The following is a 19,630-nucleotide window of genomic DNA, read 5'->3' as shown; positions in this document are numbered from 1 at the left end:
GTTAGAAAACAAAATCGTTAAATTTGTATGGACCAAATGCTTCCGAATTGATTCATTCTTTTCATAGAATTAAACATGCACTGCCAGTAGTAATATATTATACTATAAAACAATATAAAAAATATACCAGGATAAAAAATATGTATGCCAAACGCGCCTTTCGTCTACAAAAGAGGCGGAAGATACCAAAGAGACAGTCAAACTCAAAGGTAGAAAATAAACTGACAATGCCATGGCTAAAACCTAAACTGACAAAAAGACACCAAACAGTATACAAAACACACAAAACCGAATGTGATTTTATGTACTGTTTGTTGATGATTTGCCTTCATGGAAAGCGTTCAAACCAGAAATGTTTAAAGCCAAGGATTTATGATAACCGAAACAGTTGAAGTATGTGACCACAGAGAACCTGTAGTTCAGTAGTTGTCGTTGGTTCGTGTCTGTTATATTTGTTTTTTCGTAAATTGTTTTGTTATAAATTAGCAGTTAGTTTTATCAATTGAATTGTTTCATATTATTCATGTCGGGCCCTTTTATAGCCGACCATACTCTATGGGTTTTTCTCATTGTTGAAGGCTGTACGGTTGCCTATTATTGCTTACATTCACTTCATTTGAACTTTGGTGGATAGCTGTCTCATTGGCAATCATACCACATCTCCTTATCTTTTTATCAACAAAACTGGTTAAATCAACCTAAGGTTAACTTGAATTGTATGTGTTGAAACCTAAGTTTTTAATGATTTCTAAATCTATTAAGCAACACTTTGAAATCCTACAAATATCACATTTCAATATTTGGCATGATCAATAACAATACTAATTCAATAATCTGAAAGAACAAGCTGTCATCTTAACATGTCCACTTTACTACTAATTCAATTAACTTCATTGTCGTTTCTATAATTCAATGCTTAATGGTATGCTGTATTCTATGAATATTTATTTGAATTTTTCAGCGGGTAAGTGTCGAGTAGCAAACAGATAAGTATAACGTACAATTATCTATGCAATTCATAATATAACGATAGTTATACAATGGTGTTAGTAGAATAGCAAAATAAAGCAATAAAAAAACCATGAAAATGATGCGTGATAGATGAGCGTTCCGTCTACAAAAGAGGTGGAAATACCAAACAGGCATTCAAACTAATAAGTCGAACATAAACTGACAACGCCATGACATGACCCTCAACAGACAAAACGACAAACAACAGTATACAAAAAACAAAAAAACCGGGATTGATTTCACGTTCTGTTTTCTAAATTTACCTTAACGGGACACGCTCAAAGCAGAAATGTTTAAATCAAAGGACGTATAAGTATATGACCATAGAGAACATACACGAAAATAATTATATCAACTTAACGTCAACATTACTTGAGGTGTTAAAACCTAAGTTTCGTTATAATTTCTAAATTTATAAAGCGACACTTTAAAATCATACAAATATCACATTTCAATATTTGGCATGAATAATGACTTCACTATTGAATAATCTGACAGACCAAGCTGTCATCTCGAAATGTTCTACTATCACTTTAGTACAAATTCAATTAATTCCATTTTCGTTGTAATAATTCATTGCTAAATGGTATGCTGTATTCTATGAATATTTATTTGAATTTTTCAGCCGGTAAGTGTCAAATAGCAAACAGATAAGTATAGCGTACAATTATATAAGCAATTTATAATATAACAATATTTATATAATGGTGAACGTAGTGTAGTAAAGTAAAACAATAAACATACCATTTTAAGAGAGAAATAGTCGAAAAAAGTATTTAAAAATGGGTTGGTAAAACACTATTATCTGCTTTTCTTTAAAACAACACTTTTGGAAAGAGTATAAGAAATTGTATTTTTAAATTATTGTTGTCAAGTATTGATTGAAATATGAGAATACATTATGAAATAATATGACTTGACTATGACAGGCGATTAATAGTTTATAAAGCTTGAATCATGTGATTATTTATGCAGCCACTGGATATGCTAATTACGTGAAAATATCAAAATTGTTCCTAGTGTCACATCTTGGTATGTCTTTATTTTTATAGTAAGGAGACAGTAGTTAACCGATGTCCAAATTGTGACTTTATATTAAGTCTTGTTTATTCTTTTTTATTATACCTATCATTTAATTGCTTTTCAAAAAATAGAATGTTGTGCTACATACCATGTATATACTCCTGACTATGCAGTAGCTACTCATCAATAGACGATCAGCAAAAGAACACCACATTATCAATATGCTAGTATTTTTATAATATACATTTCGATTTTTTGTTCTAATATGATTGCTATATAATTTACTACTGGACACCATAGATACAAAACAACTATAGACAAAATTGATGCTATTGTGATTTTTATAAACTCTAAAAGAGAAGATAATGACTTTAAAACTATTTTTGAGATATAGGTATTCGTGTTCACCACTTGGTTTGTCATTTTTTATATCTATACTTCGTTTGAATAGCTACCACATTCAAGAAAACACAGTTTCTAGTTAAGAAAACCAAACACTTCAAAACAATACGCTGAACATATTCAGTAAAATTTATAAACTGGTGTTTTGAGATGAGTATTTCCTGTATTGTGATTGTCTTAAATTATTCTTCAGATTTTAAACTTGTATTTTTTTTTTATTTTTCAGGACAATGTAAGTGTTATATACCATAACAGATAAGTATATAGCGATTATTTTACAAAAAATTAAGAATGAAAGAACAATAGATAGTGAATGTTGTGTATGGTGTTTTTATTGAAATTGAACAATAAAAAAACAGTTCTAATCAATAAAGACGCAATTATATAGAAATAACAAAACCCATTCGTATATTAGAAAAATGCGATTTTTTTATTAGTCTGATTTTAATCGAAATGCGAAGTAGTCTAAATTCAAACGTGAACAAATAGACAACACAATTCGCATTGTTGTTTATAAATATCTTTAACAACACCCTGTTTGTTCTCTAGTATTATACAAAAAAAATCTTTCAAGTATTAAATACTTTCGTGAATATGTTCAATGTAATATTTGTTATTTTTACAAATCTAAATGTTATAAATATGTTTAACCCAACGAATAATATATTGAAACAAAAAGATTGATAATTTTATATAGACAAAATGCTTCAAAATTGATTTAAACGTTGTGTAGGTAAATCATCACGACTTAATAACCTGAAAAATATACTGCCAGTAGTAACGGAGTATTCCATAAAACAGTATAGAAACTTATTAAAGAGATCAGGTTCATGATGTTGTACATGTATCTGTAAACGGACAATATTTGAAAGTTTTATAACCTTTGATATGAACAGTTCACTTATTATCACTCACATATGGAAGTTTTATATTTTTTGATTGATAAAAAAACAAACATGTTTTTCAGTTGTATTTGTTATTTATTATGACAGTAAGACAAAACAGTCAATAGAAGACTGAAGTAAAACCAGTGCTTCAGAAAACATTATATGTTTGTTATTATAAAATGTTACAAACACAAAATTTTAAATTTTGACATGATTACTGACTATAACATTCAACAAAAAGCTGTCAGTTCTACTATCACTTTACTACTTATACTACGGTGGCTTCTATAACTCTTTGCTAGATGATATGCTGTATTGCATGATCATTTACTTGCTTTTTTTTTTCGCAGTTGGTAAATGAATAGTGTATGTTAAGTATGTCCGTATTTATTAAGAAAGGTGACACTATGTCTAAATTGTAATAATATTTTTTTATCTTGTGTCTTCTTTCTCATTATTCCTTTCATGTTATATATCTACATGTCCAATCAATGTATTAATTCCCGATATGCTGTAAACCAGAATTCATGTTTTTTTTATTAATCGTTGTCATTTAAAGTTGTTTCCCATTAATAATAAATGTATGACATCTGTTTAAAAAAAAAAGTTCTAGAGTTACAAAAAAAAAAACATGTGTTGTCCTTTGTGTTATTTAATATATATATATATATCATACCATTACTATTTCAAATATATGCATTATTCAACTTACATTGGTAACTATCAAGTACCAAATCGAAAACTAAAACTAAAAACTTCGAGCATTTGTTTTCATAGGCATCATATGACAAATGGCAATCTTCTTATAAAAGTAGAAAAAGGTGATAGTTGCAATATTTGAAAATTGTTATCAAGATGCATAAATAACAGTTTCTTTGCTTATAAAACAATCAAACAAAATGAAATATTTTCATTTGATAAATTATGTGTTCAGTCATTAATCTATTAGCCTATAGGATAAACATTACAACATGTGGTAGAATTGACAATGAGACAGCTACCCAACATAGAGTAAATTATGTTGATGGTAGTTACAATAAGTCACATTACCGGCTTTTCCACAAATACCGTATATTAAAGATTCCAAAATGACAATATGTGAACCATTTCAAACTATAGAACTTACACTGTTAGGTCCGATAGGTTAATACATTTTGACAAAAGTCCGACAATAATATAATATGTTCTCATTGTAGCTGTGCCTGTGGAGAGTAAGTATTGAAGATAAAGCTTACGATTTATATTTTTCTTTGATGGCGCGGATGTACATTATATGCATTAGTCATCAAAAAAAGTACATATAATGATTATACAAAATTGTATCACTGATAGCTATACACTTAGTATAACATGTTTTTTTTCAATTAATTTGTTTCATACTTAAAATTTACATGAAAAAGTACAATACATCTAGTTACTAACTGATCGATAAGGATATGCAAAACATGACATTTTTCTGCAGTAGTATCTTTTAAACTTGTTTTTGTAAAGAGATAACGTAATTTATGTTTGTAAGTTGCTTCTTATGAAGGACACTATTCGTTTAGTTAAGTGGTATGGTCGTCTCTGACATAAAATCGGTTCCATTTGAAAATATTGGTACTCTTATTGACCGGATACATACTCATCATATACAGATAATTTCAACAATTAAAGTGACTATATATATTTATCAAAATACAGATCTAGCATGTACTGTTTGTTGATAGAGGAATAATAGTATATTTAAAAAGGGGAGATAATGTTCTTGTTGAAATGTTAACAAGACTTGTATGACTGTTGTTCCTTAAAACTGAACGTAAACAACATCAGTCCACACTATTTATTGGGTCAAATCGTGCCCAAATACTAATAACAGTCCTTAACGAGTTGTTCAGTATATTATAAAATTGAGAATGGAAATGGGGAATTTGTCAAAGAGACAACAACCCGACCAAAGAGCAGAAAACAACCCAAGGCCACCAATGGGTCTTCAACACAGCGATAGACTAGTTTGTTATCTAAAAACTAAAAATATAGAAGTTAATGTTGTGGACAACAAAACTGCGAACATTTAAACAAACCTTCACTTACATCGTTGACGAACTAAGTGTTAATTTTCAATGCGTTTTAAGAAGGATAAACAAATTGCACCAAGGAAGCAGATAGCACAAATTTATAACATCACTTGTATAATTCTAAGTTAAACAAACACAACCATTGTATTTATTTCTTCAGATGGATGAATTACATAAGACAAAAGTGACAGCCAGTAATAAACATTAGCGAAACACAGACATGATGGAAACACTTCCTTCCGATGCAAAAACAATATTAAACAATCTGAATATAATGTGTACTTGTTTTATTTGCATGCACGTTTAATGGTTATACTATATATGATTCTATTACATCAAAATAGAAACTTTACAATTGTTTTCCTAAAATCTGGTTTAACCACAAAAGAATTATGTCGTACGTGTTGCATCACACGGATCATTCATACTTTGATATTTTCTTATGTCAGATAATTATTAAATGCTCTCTCGTGACTGAGTTTTATATCAAATTCAAAATAATAAGCTACAATTCTTACCAATCAAGTGTTATATTACTACAATTTATATCCTAATGTCCGTTACTCATTCAAATTGATTTCACTTTGCTAGTTTTCCTACAAATAATGTTATTATAGAACTTAACGTATTGAAAAGTATTCTAAACTGTCGGAATAGTCTTTACTTTTATCGTTGAAAGGGAATTATTTCATATTTAATGTGCAGATTGATAATGTTGAGTTGTGGCGACTTTCTGTGTGCCAAAAGTTCAAAATATTACAACTCTGACTGTACAAGGAAAATGTTCGTAAAAGTTTACTTGGCTTGATTGAAAGGAATGATTAGTTATGTTTCAGTGTTGTTATGATATTGTTATTATCATGTTTATTTATCTTGGCCTAATTTGTTTTGTGTGGCCTTATAATGTATAATATGCTTACATCATATTTATAGTTTTTGTACAAAATAATGTTATAATTGTGGAGTTTAGAAATCACTGTAACAATCATAGATACTGATGGAATGATTAGAACTTTCTATTTGACTGACATAATAATTCTGGAATGATTATTATATACGATGTGTAATTTAAACTTCTACCGTATTCTAGAAGTTTTCGTTCTACAATTTTCTCGGAGTTTCCATTCTACAGTGTTTTAGAAGTTTCCTTGACAATGATGTATAATATGCTTACATCATATTTATAGTTTTTGTACATAATAATGTTATAATTGTGCAGTTTAGAAATCACTGTAACAATCATAGATACTGATGGAATGATTATAACTTTCTATTTGACTGACATAATAATTCTGGAATGATTATAATATACGATGTGTTATTTAAACTTCTACCGTATTCTAGAAGTTTTCGTTCTACAATTTTTTAGGAGTTTCCCTTCTACAGTGTTTGAGAAGTTTCCTTGACAACAGATACCGAAATTAGACTTTTTTAGACATTAATTTACTTGGATTCATAGAAGTTCTCTGGAGTTGTTGGATTGACACTTTATTTACGTTAACTACATCTTACTAGATTGGACATATTTCGTACAGTTAATAGAAGAATTCCGAATAAAGAAAAGACACAGGATCGAACATATAATTTAACAGTTAAGTTAACATTTCAATTTGTATAATATTTCTTGTAAACTTGTGTATAATTAATCTTGTCAAATTTTATTATTGATTTTTGTCTTTTGTTGGCTACAAGTTAAAGGTGATTTCTGGCCGTCACAATGTCATTTAAAATAATTGTATGCAGCGACGCAGATCCAGACACGTTATTGGCCTTGTACTAAACACGGAGAAGACACTTATTGACCAATCAAACACATGCACCAGTTGTTCGGATATCAGATAAAAAGTAAATGCACAATGTTACCCATAATTTCTTAGAACTAACACACCATCTGCTCCATCGTATGGTGTTTAATATCTTAGTAAACACTTGAAGCTCTTCCATGTTCACACTTTAAACACTTCATTAATACGGGTTTGCTCCTTACTGAAAACTTGCTCGAATAGAGGTATATACTACATACATTTTAAGACTGTATTGACCAATATGGTATGTATGTGTATCAACTCACTAGCGACATGTTTTCGCGGTCTTAGTTCTTCTGATGAAATTATAATCGTCTAATTATGTCACATTGTTACATTTTGACTTAGTGACACAGCATTCATTTCTTACATCTACGAATTTTCAAAATTAAAATAAATATATTATTATTATTTTTAATCATTCATATCATAATCAGATGATAAAAACAACTTCATATGTAAATGGTTTATAATTTAGTAAGTTATACAAGATGAAGCATCAAACAGTATAAAAATGATAATGGTGCCAAGAGTAATCTTGAATTTTTCCTTGATTTATGAGAGAAAAATCTGCTGAACGTGAAAACTCCATTCCCAAAATACTGTCAAAAATGAAAATTTAAAAAACATTTTTTTTTTTATACCGAAAACAAGATTATTACTGGCGTAAGAAATAGAAGGAAAAAAAACAGAGAGACTGAACAAATATCCCCACAAAGAGTCAATCAAAAGAGACTACTGACGATATCCGAACAAAACTAATGTAAGAAACCAAGTTGTTATAAAGACAATACATCGATAAAAGATAACCTAGTTGTAAACTCATGTGCTACGGAGGAGTAAACATTTCCATCATGTATAAGTTGGCCAATTTGTACATATGCTTGTCACATCAAGACATTACTATGCGGGTGTACATTATTCGATATTGGGTATTCATAAGAAGGCTTGTTGTACTTGATCAATGCTAATTAATGTAACTCACCCTCGATAGTGAGACTTTACCGGACACTTCAATCATTTTCATATAAGGACAATATTTGTATAACAACTCAAAAAAGAAATCTGCAACTAGTTGTATTTTAAAGACAATTATCATTGTCCATGTTTTGCTACTTTATTGATTTATGGTTGATTACCTTACGCCGCATCAGCACAAACAAGGTATATCGCGTCGAGAGCTTTTTTAAATATTATAACAAGACGTTTTTTTTTTAATCAGACAAAAGGTCTTTCAATTTACAAAAACTTTAGTTTAAAGCGAAATTACTTATTCAAAAATCAAATTTCATCCATAAGATAACCTGATAAAAACTTACAATCGTTTTAAACTAATACAACAAATTGGAATATATTCCAATTTCTTTTCAAAACGAAACAATTATTTCAACAGGAATATTATCAAATAAATCATACATATTATTTAAATTATTTACATTACAATGTTTTTTTTCGAATATCGGTCAATACATTCGATCAAAATATGTTTAATGTTCCGTGGAAAGACCTATTGATTTTGTTCTGATTATTATTATTTGTTTTTTCTTCCGCCACTTTTATTTCTTGCGAGAAGATTTTATTCTGCAAGATGTCGCTTAGATATTTTTTATATGATATCGAACAGTTTTTACGCTTTTGAAACAGACACCGTTTAAATGAGCACTTTCCCTTGTAAGAGTTGTCTCCCCGAACATGGTTGTTCTTGTTATTGCTACTCGTAACCGTAAAAGAAACCGACAAAATTATTTGACCAAATTGCACGTTACATCTTCAGGTTGTCAAAATCAATGTTTACCGAAGCAATCCAGAGAGTCCATACGAGAGTAATGTTCCCTTATATATTTGGTATAATTGAAAAGTATTTGTAACTGGTAAACCATAAGTGACAGACACCTAGGGTATTTTGATTTGAGGTCCAGGATCCACCAAAATGAAACTGAGGTCAAGGTTGAATGTCAAGGTCATGTTCTAAATTTTGATTATGGCTTTTTTTGGCTTTTCCTCAGAAACCGTATAAGATATCGACATTATATTTGACGAAATTGTTTTTGCGACATGTTGCAACACATAAATTCTGGTTGAAAGGGTACGTTGACATTTAATAGGAGTTTTCTCCCCTCTTATATTTAAAATTAGCTGTGATACAAATCATTAACCATATATAGTAGAGACCTAGGGTCTTTTGATTTGAGGTCCTAGCTTTATGATCTTGAAATTTAGTTCAGGGTCAAGGGTAAATATGACGTTCTAGATTTTGACCTTTGCAATACATTTTTATATTTTACAAGATAAAGCTATTGGGTCTTATGCATTAGGCTGGTAGATATTTGAAAAGGTAAGTCGGAAGTGACCTTTTGTTTACCGAAAGTAGCCAATTCCTGCACTGGTTTCATTTAAAATTACCTCGAACCATATAATTTTGGAATCAGTGTGTGGTAACCTATCATATGGTACAAGAAGTGAATTTTTTTGTTAAACTGGAAGTTGCAATGTATCATCCTTATGTCAAGCAAAAGTATATAAACCATATATTTTTGGAATCAGTGTGACTAAAGCTATCATATGAGACCGATAGTGACATTTTCTAAACCAGAAGTAGCAAATTATCTCTCTTATTTCAGACATATGTATATAGAAACCATATTGTTTTAATCAGTATGAAGAAACTTATGATTGGACATCAATAGTAACTCTGAGTAAACTGAAAGTAGCTTCTTGTCAATTATTTAGAAATTTTATGTGAAAAGACCTTCAATTGTTCTCTGAACAATTGGTTTTTAATAGAATACTTGCAATCGCAAGGTATACATACTGGTTGAATTTCATTTTTTAAAAGATATTCGTGTGTATTTCTAGCATGACCAATAGGGCATCTAGAAATAACACACTGATCTTTCCTGCTTATAAATTTGTTTAAAGGTTTTCATAAAGTTGGTTTAATTTCATGCAATTTATTGTCGTTCCTTTTACTCCAAGCGTGTTTCCATCAATCTAAAACATATTCTCTTTTATTAGATTCAAAATCATTATATGGTATTTCACATTTAGATATAGGGTCGGTCAGATAATTCTTTGCTACCTGATCTACAACTGTGTTTCCGTGAATGCCGGTATGACTTGGCATCCATAGAAATATAACTTCTTTATTTCTCAAATTTCTCATCACGAAAAGGATTTTTAAAATTAACAGGTTTTTAATTTTGGTATGTTGTATTGCATGAAGACATGATAGCGAATCAGAACATATAACATGTATAATAAACCTTATTTTTTTCAAAAGTAGCAATAAACTGCAAGGCCAGAATTATCGCCTTAACTTCTGCAGTAAAGATGCTACTTTATAAGTTGTTTCAATTCTATGTACACCTTATTGATTTTACGATTTTAGACAACGAGAATGACCGCCTGTTATACTGCTGAGTCACAACTAAATTATGAGACACTCATCTACCAGCAGTATGTTTTTCATCAAGTAGTCCCTTTCTCTTCTCAAATCTGTGTCATTATTGACTTCTTGGCAGTAAGCCCGTTACTATCAGAACATACTACGGACGATACAAATTAACCTGAAAAAACAAAAGAAAGAAAACAAGGGGCTATTAGTTGGCAAATTTGTACCTGTGCATGTCACATCAGGACATAACCACACGTGTGTACATTCCTGATTTTGGGTATTAATAAGAAGACTAGTTGTACTCGATAAACAATAAGTAACTGTTACTTATAATCAATTGCGTAACTATCCCAGGCACCTTTTCATATAACAATTATAACTTTACAACATGTCGTAATAAAGGCAATCTCTATCTAGTATTTTTTTATTACAACTATTATTGTCAAAGCTTTATCACCTTATTAGTTGTGATAATTCTTTGTACACCTTATTTTATGATTTTGGAACACAATGATGACTGCCTTTTGCGCTGCAGGTGGATGAGTGTCTCACATTTTTTTTATCGATGAGTCCCTTTTTTCTTCACAAATCTGTTTCATTATTGGCTACGTGGCATTATGCGTGTTACTACATATGTAACAGAATGCGATAATATTACTATATTGGAAGCAATTTTATAAAAAACATAGCTTTCACTTTCAGTTTGTTTTCAATTGTCTATTGTTTTGATTGTTGAACGATGTAATCACAACTACTTTTATAAACAACTGCCATACAAGCTGTGTCTTTAGCTAGGTATAACATTTAATAATGTTGTTAATAATTTGTCACTATATTTTGCCTATCATAAACAAATCGACTGATGACACCAGTAGAGTATAAACCATCGATTAGTCCGTGCGTTCAATTGTTTCACTGACTTCGTGTTGTTCTAGTTTAATGTTTTAGTATTGAATTGTGCCTTTTTTGTATGCTAGTAATGTCTGATTTGTTATGTTTCATTTTTGTGATTCTTAACACTCCTTTTGCTTCTTGTCAAATCAATTATCGTTTTTTTTTTTCTTTCGTTAAATCCTTTTATATTGACATTTTATTATTGTCAGGTTGGCGTTTTAGTGACGTATAATCTAACATATCCTTGGATTAATTATTCCAGTTATCTTTCCAACATATTAGTTAATTACTATTTAACATGTCTTATCTCTTTAAGATTGATAACTTGTGTATATGTCCTTCTTTGCAAAGCTAGTGTCCCCTTCTTTATGAATAGTTATGTCATATATATTAACACAAATACTAAACAAAAACAAAAACACATCTTTATCCTTTTATATAGGTTTATATCAAGCTGGATATGAAAAAAAACAGATATATTGATTTAAACATAAAATTTAAGTGATCGATTGGTGGTTGCTTAACATCCAGTGGCAAATATTTTTTTAATGTCCGGTTGATGTTTTGTACTTGTAATTGCTAGAATTTTTATTTTGTGCGTATAATATAACAGGCCTAAATACAATATATGGTGTTAAACTTGTTTATCGAAACCATTTTCTGCTCTGTTAGATAAGTAATGTCATGTTGTGAAAATAGAGTAACAGAAGCGAAATTTTGAGCATGAAAATTACCGTCTATCTGATAACATGAATTGCATACTGATTATACGACAAAGACATTTTTTATCTTTACGTGAATCGATATATGAAATATGCCTCATTCACGCCTGTGATTTTTCTTCTCGTCGTTCATCATGTTTTGTCATCTATCTGTCCTTTTCTCAACTACTTATGAAATTTCTTTGTCAATTCGTATCTTCCACCTTTTTTTTTTTGTTAACAGAGAAAATTATACCTGAAAAACAGCCAAATCCATCTAAGGTCAACTTAGCCTGAGGGAGTTGAAACCTCCGTTTTTGTTATAATTTAAAATTTATAAATAAACAATTTTAGAAATGTTTGTTTCAAATCATGTGAGTACCGAAGTACTGACTACTGAGCTGGTAATACAATTGGGTACTTATAGTCCACCAGCAAAGGTATCGACCCAGTGCTATAAAGAATGAAAACAACACGTTATAAAATCAATGCGTCCGAAGCGCTTTTCTTGATTAACCTTCATCAGGACAATCAATCCCGAATATTTGAAAGCCAAGGGTGTTTAAGAACCGACACAGTTGAAGAGCTACAGTCCGTGTAACGTAAAAGTTAACAAAACGAACGATGCCCGAATCATGTACGGACGATGCCCGAACGATGTACGTACGCTACCCGAACGTTGTACAAATGCAAACGAAACGCTGACCGAACGTTGCACGGACGCTGAACGAATGATGTACGAACGAAACCATGTACCATAAACCATACCCTAAACGATAACATAAGCGCCCTTTTATCGTACATCGTATGGTTTAGCGTACATCGTATGGTTTAGCGTACTTCGTTTCGTTTAGCGTATACCGTATCGTTTAGCGTACATCGTTTCGTTTAGCGTATCTCGTATGGTTAAGCGTACATCGTTTTTTAGCGTGCATAGTTTCGTTTAGCGTACATATTTTTTTTAAGTATAAAACTAGAATTGTGTTCTGTTAAATATTTTTATATAGGTGATAATAGGCATAAAAAATTTAGATTGGATGCATAATTCAGTTTTTAATCATTCATTAAATAAATTATAATGTATTCTGTCTCGATGTTGATCCAAAACTATTTACATAAAAAATTTGAAAAATAAACACTGAAATAGATTTAAACAAACTAAAAGATACGATTATGAATTTTGTTAGCCGTGGAAAAGGTGAATGTGCAAGTAAACTGCAGTCTGCAGGGTGTTTAGTCAACAGTTTTTAGATTATATATATATTTGTATTCATCTATCAAATCAGTCGAAAACAACAAATATTCAAGAAATTTCAAATAGAAACAATATTCTGTTATGTGCCTCATCAACCCCAAACATAAATTACTACCAATGTACAAACGATTGTGTATTATTTTTACTACTAATGCACTTGACTTTTAACAATCATCAAAAAAGAGCGTGTCCGGCAAATGAAAAATCTAAGAACTGTAAGTGAAATTATAATTTAGCGTTTTCATTTTTTTATTTTGTAACAACAACAAAAATCTAGACCATTTCCCTCTTTTCTTTAATAATCTAAGACCATTTTCCTCTATTCTTCATTTTGCCCGTTATACTCTATTCTTATTTTATATTTTTTTCTTTATTTTCCTGTATCTATATACCTCCTTTATTCGGAGCAACCCCACCCTAAATATACATATGCTACACAGGGTCTATATGTCATCGCTTGTGCCATGATACACATGTTTGCATAACAAAGGATGTCCTTGTTTATATTCATGACATTTTAAATGTCCTCCTAATAATACATCTAATAGTTGCCACTGGACGTTAAACAGCTAACTATAAATGCATCCGTCATATTCTTAGTTTTGTTATAATGTGTAAATCACTCAATATGATGAAACAATTGCAGATTTTCACTGCCGACATAATGGAAAATAATTGTAAACAAAACCACTCAGGCCCTATTTTCCAACTTCTATTGTAATGTGGTTTAGTGCAAAAAAGGTAACTCCTGAATACTGATCTGTACCCATCAAGCATTTAGGATTAATAACAAATCTATGGTAGTCTCTTTTTCTTTACTCGCAAATTATTCGACTAAATCATGTTTTATTTATGAAAATAGCTTATTGCTGGCAATTGTTAAATATTGATCCCTAGATTTTCAATTGTTTAGTTGTTGGGTTACTGTCTGATCTCGCAAACTTGACATTTTATGGTCAGTATTGTTTGCATCTAATTGCACCAATTTATCAAAAAGATAATAATGCGACACCGTACGAGAGTCGTTACTTTACATAAACTACTAGGTTTTTTTCTATAACGAAATACAAAACCACTTCTCGTAATTCGCCTTGGAGTAATTGTGCTTCTCATTTGACAAAATATGGCCTTGTCTCAAAAACAAAAAAAAAATACAATATAATACAGAGTAATATATAAAATTGGACTAGAGTGAAGAGTTTAAAAGTAGGAATTCTGAATTTTAATGGAATGTTCTAAATCTTTGTGTATTTTTTATATAAGATTGTACAGACTCAACAATTTCTTTGTTTTTGCTGTGCTGAAATGAAAGGTCACCAGCCAATAGTAGCAAAAAGGATATAGTAGATCTTTCAAATTTTGAAAATTATATTTCTCTTGCTTCAATGTGAAACGGGCACCAAAAAAAAAAGAAGGTGAATACTATCCTCAACAGGATGGCCACAGCTGCATGGGAGATTGTGTTTCATATTAACAAGGTTTAAATATGCATTTGAAGAACTTCACATATTTCTCAAACGTGTATCAATGATATTAAGATTTCTATCACCACAACTAAAATAGGAAGTGCGTACTGTGAATAAATACTCAGTTTAGTATTGTTTACAGCAATTTATCACATATAATACCATGTTAACAGTTAAGGAGACAGCATCGAGGATTTAATAAGGCAAAGCTTCTGTTGTACTCAATCTTACTAAAGTTTTCTTTATTATATTTAATAGATATGTATTCGAGATACGATAATGTAGTTTCCTTTTTTATATTACACCTGATCATCTATGATGGGATAATGTCAAATGAGAGAATTTAACCATAGACTGAATAACGTAGAAATGACCAATTAAAGGTCACTGTACGGCCTTCAACAATGAGCAAACTCCATACAGCATGGTAAGATATACAAGGCTCCGAAAGGACAAATGTAAATTACACTCAGCGTCTTCTCAGCGATTGCAAAGTACTTTTCCTAAATTAATTAAGTTTTGAATCAGGTTACACAGTCACAATAGTATACAGTAAATAGCCGTTCATGTTAAAATACATTGTCATACAACAAATGGAAGTTTTTAACGACCTTGACTGGCTATACAGCCCTTGCACGATCACTACAAAGTCATAATACTATGACAATGTCATTTACACTGTTCAAACATCACCGCACGTCAAACTTTGTACAACAGAAAAAAAGCTGATTGGACATTCGTGAAAATGTGTCACGCCCTCATCAATTGGCGTACATCCTATCAAGTACCATCAGAAAGCTTCAATTAAAATAATTTTACATACAAGTAATTGTGTATTTTATTTTCTAAACAAAACAAAATGTGCAATGAAGCCACGGATTCGTAATCTTCAAAAATAGTTCACAAACGGTTGATAAAATGTGGAAAGTCTAAATAGAAATATAACAATTATGTCCAGTGTGCGTTTATAAAACGGGCTCTGTTTGGACATTTTTAGATACTATAAGTACTAGTTTAATGTGTATAGAATTTTAGACGTCAATACGACTTTTGATCAGTTGGATTTTCAATTTCAATATAAAAAAAAAATGTTTTGGGTTTTCTTCTTTTCTTTAAATTTATATCATGATTCTTTGGATATTTCCCATTATCTTCTGATTTTTTTTAAGATAAAAAATTTAAATTTTGTATACCAAACATTTAAAATTTTACTCTGCATTTATAAATAGCATTGAAAGTACAACATCTTATAAACGATAAACATTGATAGATGTAAATGAGCCACTCTTTCTCGTGTTGAGATGGAATATGTTCGTTATTTGATTTGATGAGTTTAACAATCGAAACCCCTGAAATATCGTCTCATGACAAACACGAAAAATGGCAAAACTGAACTTACAGCAGCGGGCGATGATTTCTAAGTATACAATATTCTTGCAATGGATTTTTTAAATGCATTGTATAACTTATCAATTTAGACATTTCTTATTCCGAATTACTTCTTTGTTAAAACTATAATGCATTATTTCATGGTCAACTAACCCAAGAAGTCAAATGAAATATCATAATCGTGGTAATTGTTTCATGATATGTTTTGGCTATCATTTGTGACTTTCAGCAAGTGACATTTCCTGTTGACCATATTAAACAGTGCACAATAATAAATAAACATATACGTTTATACATGAGGTTAAGAATGATCGAATGGACTAATTTTTTTCTACGGTTTCCCTTTATCAATCGATGGGTATTCCATTCCCTTTTGAAATTACTTAATCGAATATAAAGTCTCATGCACGAAGAAGTTTGTCTGACGTGAAAATACGTAGTCCCATATCTCGAGGCTACATAGAGACACAAAGAGTAAAATAAAAAGGCAGGACTACATTTACATTAAGATAATATACATTTAAAGAAAAATGCAGGACAAAATTTTTCATCATAGTCCCCCCCACCCCCCCTCGTAAAAATCTAATGGTAGCTTCCTAGTTGATTTCGACCACGAGCTTTGTAACCGCAGAGAAAAAGTCAAGTATAAGTCGGTGTGACTATACCCACCAGCAACATATGTCCACAAGCTTCGGGTACGTGAGGAGACTTTCTTGCTACGTATAAGACGGTTGATATTTTCTTCATTATGAGCTAGAACTATTTTCGACCTTCGCATCTTTTTTTTTTAGATTACGTCATTGATGATCTGATCACTACAACGTTTTTACAAAATATTCGTTCCCGTGAAAATTAAGATTGGTTTAACTTAAACATTTCATCAAGGTCTCTTCTTAGGATATAAGCCCTCTGTCTGGCTGGCTTTCAAGTCGACAAGATAACAGGTCAATGTATTCAAGTGAATTTAAGATTTGTTTCAATTCTAAAGTACAATGGGTAAATCAATCTTATCTTCGATTTGCCACATGGGCATCTCTATAAAGTAATACAGTCCATGCGTGACCTATAACATTAGAAAATTTTATGCATTTCATTGGATATTTTCTATTACAATCCAGGCCACCTACAGTAACCTATATTAATTTACTTGTCTGAACGCGAATTTGTATAAAACACTTTGTTTGATTTTAATTTCTGAAAATTAAACTAAACTCTAGAACAGACCTTTCACGAACGTCGGGATGGGACTTTGTTATTTGTGTGAATTCGGGATTTACAAGTATTAAACTCTGGAATATATGATTAACTTTTCGGGATTCGGAGGAAAAATTGCTTCAGTAAACACTGTTGAGGAAAAAAAAATATTCTATATCATAATTCTTATTTGTTAAATATTTGCAAACTCTTAAAAAATTTCAAAACCAGCTGATTTTTTGTTGTTGCATTTCTTGTTGAATAACTTTGAATTTTATATCAAATTCGAATACTGGGAGCTATCTGCAGTCGGTTCATAGGACCTCAGTTTTAATATAGGCGTGGCAATCCATCACTTTTATCCAATCAACTGTCCTTTAACTTCAACTTCGTACTTTATTTGCCTTTTAAACATTTGTTTTGATTCGAGCGTCACTGATGAGTCTTTTGTAGACGAAACACGCGTCTGGCTTTAATATAAAATTGTAATCCTGGTATCTATGATGAGTTTATTTATAATAAAGATTGGCGTGCAATCATGTATCTGAATCCAATAGTATCAATTTAGATAAATATATTTATATTTCTGGACGTACATATGTCGGGGTTTAGACTATTTCATTCGATAGTTATATCTATCTATAACTGCATGCTGAGTATCACATAATTATTACTGTTTCGCAAATTATAATAATTTAGATATTTGACCAAAAAGAGTCAAAATCGTAGAGGCAGTCCCATTATGTGAAGAATAAAACATATTGAGCTTTCTGGACTTTCTTCTGTCCACTAGCAAATGTCACCCTGTGTCTCTGAAAATATATAACTTCCCGACTAGCAAACACGGGCGACCCAGTGACTTATCACTCTGCTTCAAACTTAACGTCATGTTCTAAATTCATGACAGCAATTCCCTAATCACATGTTGTTTAAATTGCTATAAGAACACAGAGGTTTAATTTGTTTATTTAATTTTTTTATCTAAATTCACATTTCGCCTTAGTTCAATTCCCATCTCGCCTTAGAATGTAGGACAGAAAGTCACAGGACAAAAAGTCACAGACAAAAAGTCACGGACAAAAAGTCACAGGACAAAAAGTCACAATTCAGTTTTGAGATTATTTTTCTTTAAACAAGAAAATACTAATTTAAAAAACATTTTTTTTGTTTTTCTTGAACTATTATATATGGAGCAACTTTGTAATTAAAATTTATTCAAGAAATATCAATAATGATCAAATAATTGTTATGAAAACAAAATGTCAAAATGGCTTAGTACTTAAATGGCTTCATTGTGCCAAGAAATATATCCTTTGCATGATTAAAATTTAATAAATTTTCATTTATCAAGGCTTAATGAACAATTTCCTAAACTTAAAAATTAATATATGTAATAAAAAGAAAATATTTCAAGATCTTTCTCTTATATATTCAAACAATTGTCAACAAATTATTTGTGACTTTTTGTCCTGTGACTTTTTGTCCTATCAAATTTGTGACTTTATGTCCTGTGACTTTATGCCCTGTGACTTTCTGTCCGTTTACCTCGCCTTAGTACCATATTTGTTACCTTTTTTACCTGGAATTCACAGCTAAGGCAAAATGAGAACACACCAGTAAGATTATCTAGTCGGTACATATTTCATTTTTTTTTTTAATTTAATGTTGTGCCTGCACAACTTAAAACGTATTCTATATGTGTATAAAAATTACCATTGGGATCAAAAGTAATCCCAAAGTGTTAATGACAGAAGACAATTCTACTACTTGATTTCTAATGTCATCTGGGGAAAAATTAAAGGAGAATAGCATATCTTGCATTTGTCTTGTTAGGATTAAAATCAATAAGCCAATCTTTAGACTATTTATTCTAAATCGCTATTTAAGACATCCTTTATTGTGTAAGGACTATTACTTAAATTAGAAAGGGATGTTTAATCAGTACTCAATCGAGGTAGACTTATCAAATTACCAGCTATGTAATATACATAAATAATAGGGGACCTAATACAGAGCCTTGCGGAACTCCTGCATTAGTATTCCCAAAAGGCGAATATGAACTTGAAACAAAAACGCTTTCTTGTCTATTTGAAATATAACTAAATAAGTGATTAAATACATTTTTAAATACACTTTTTTCAAATACTTTGCT

The 19,630-nt window shown here is 30.6% G+C and overlaps 1 protein-coding gene and 2 long non-coding RNA genes across 5 annotated transcripts in view; 2 read left to right on the top strand and 1 right to left on the bottom strand.

Moving 5' to 3' along the window:
• The window catches only part of LOC127731616 (uncharacterized), a 154,469-nt gene that overhangs the window by 68,005 nt on the left and 66,834 nt on the right, over positions 1–19,630 (bottom strand). The window lies entirely within an intron of this gene.
• The window catches only part of LOC127731602 (E3 ubiquitin-protein ligase TRIM71-like), a 402,197-nt gene that overhangs the window by 336,532 nt on the left and 46,035 nt on the right, over positions 1–19,630 (top strand). The gene's annotated exons all lie outside the window — the stretch shown is intronic.
• On the top strand, positions 4,479–7,041 carry LOC127731636 (uncharacterized). The gene is made up of 2 exons (XR_007995652.1): positions 4,479–4,534; positions 5,541–7,041. It is a non-coding gene; the product is annotated as an uncharacterized LOC127731636 (long non-coding RNA).

Source organism: Mytilus californianus, unplaced genomic scaffold (assembly GCF_021869535.1).
Source record: "Mytilus californianus isolate M0D057914Y unplaced genomic scaffold, xbMytCali1.0.p SCAF_20, whole genome shotgun sequence".
Classification (NCBI taxonomy): Eukaryota; Metazoa; Mollusca; class Bivalvia; order Mytilida; family Mytilidae; genus Mytilus; species Mytilus californianus.
The sequence above is the reverse complement of the archived record's forward strand: the minus strand, read 5'-3'. Positions and strand labels throughout refer to the sequence as shown.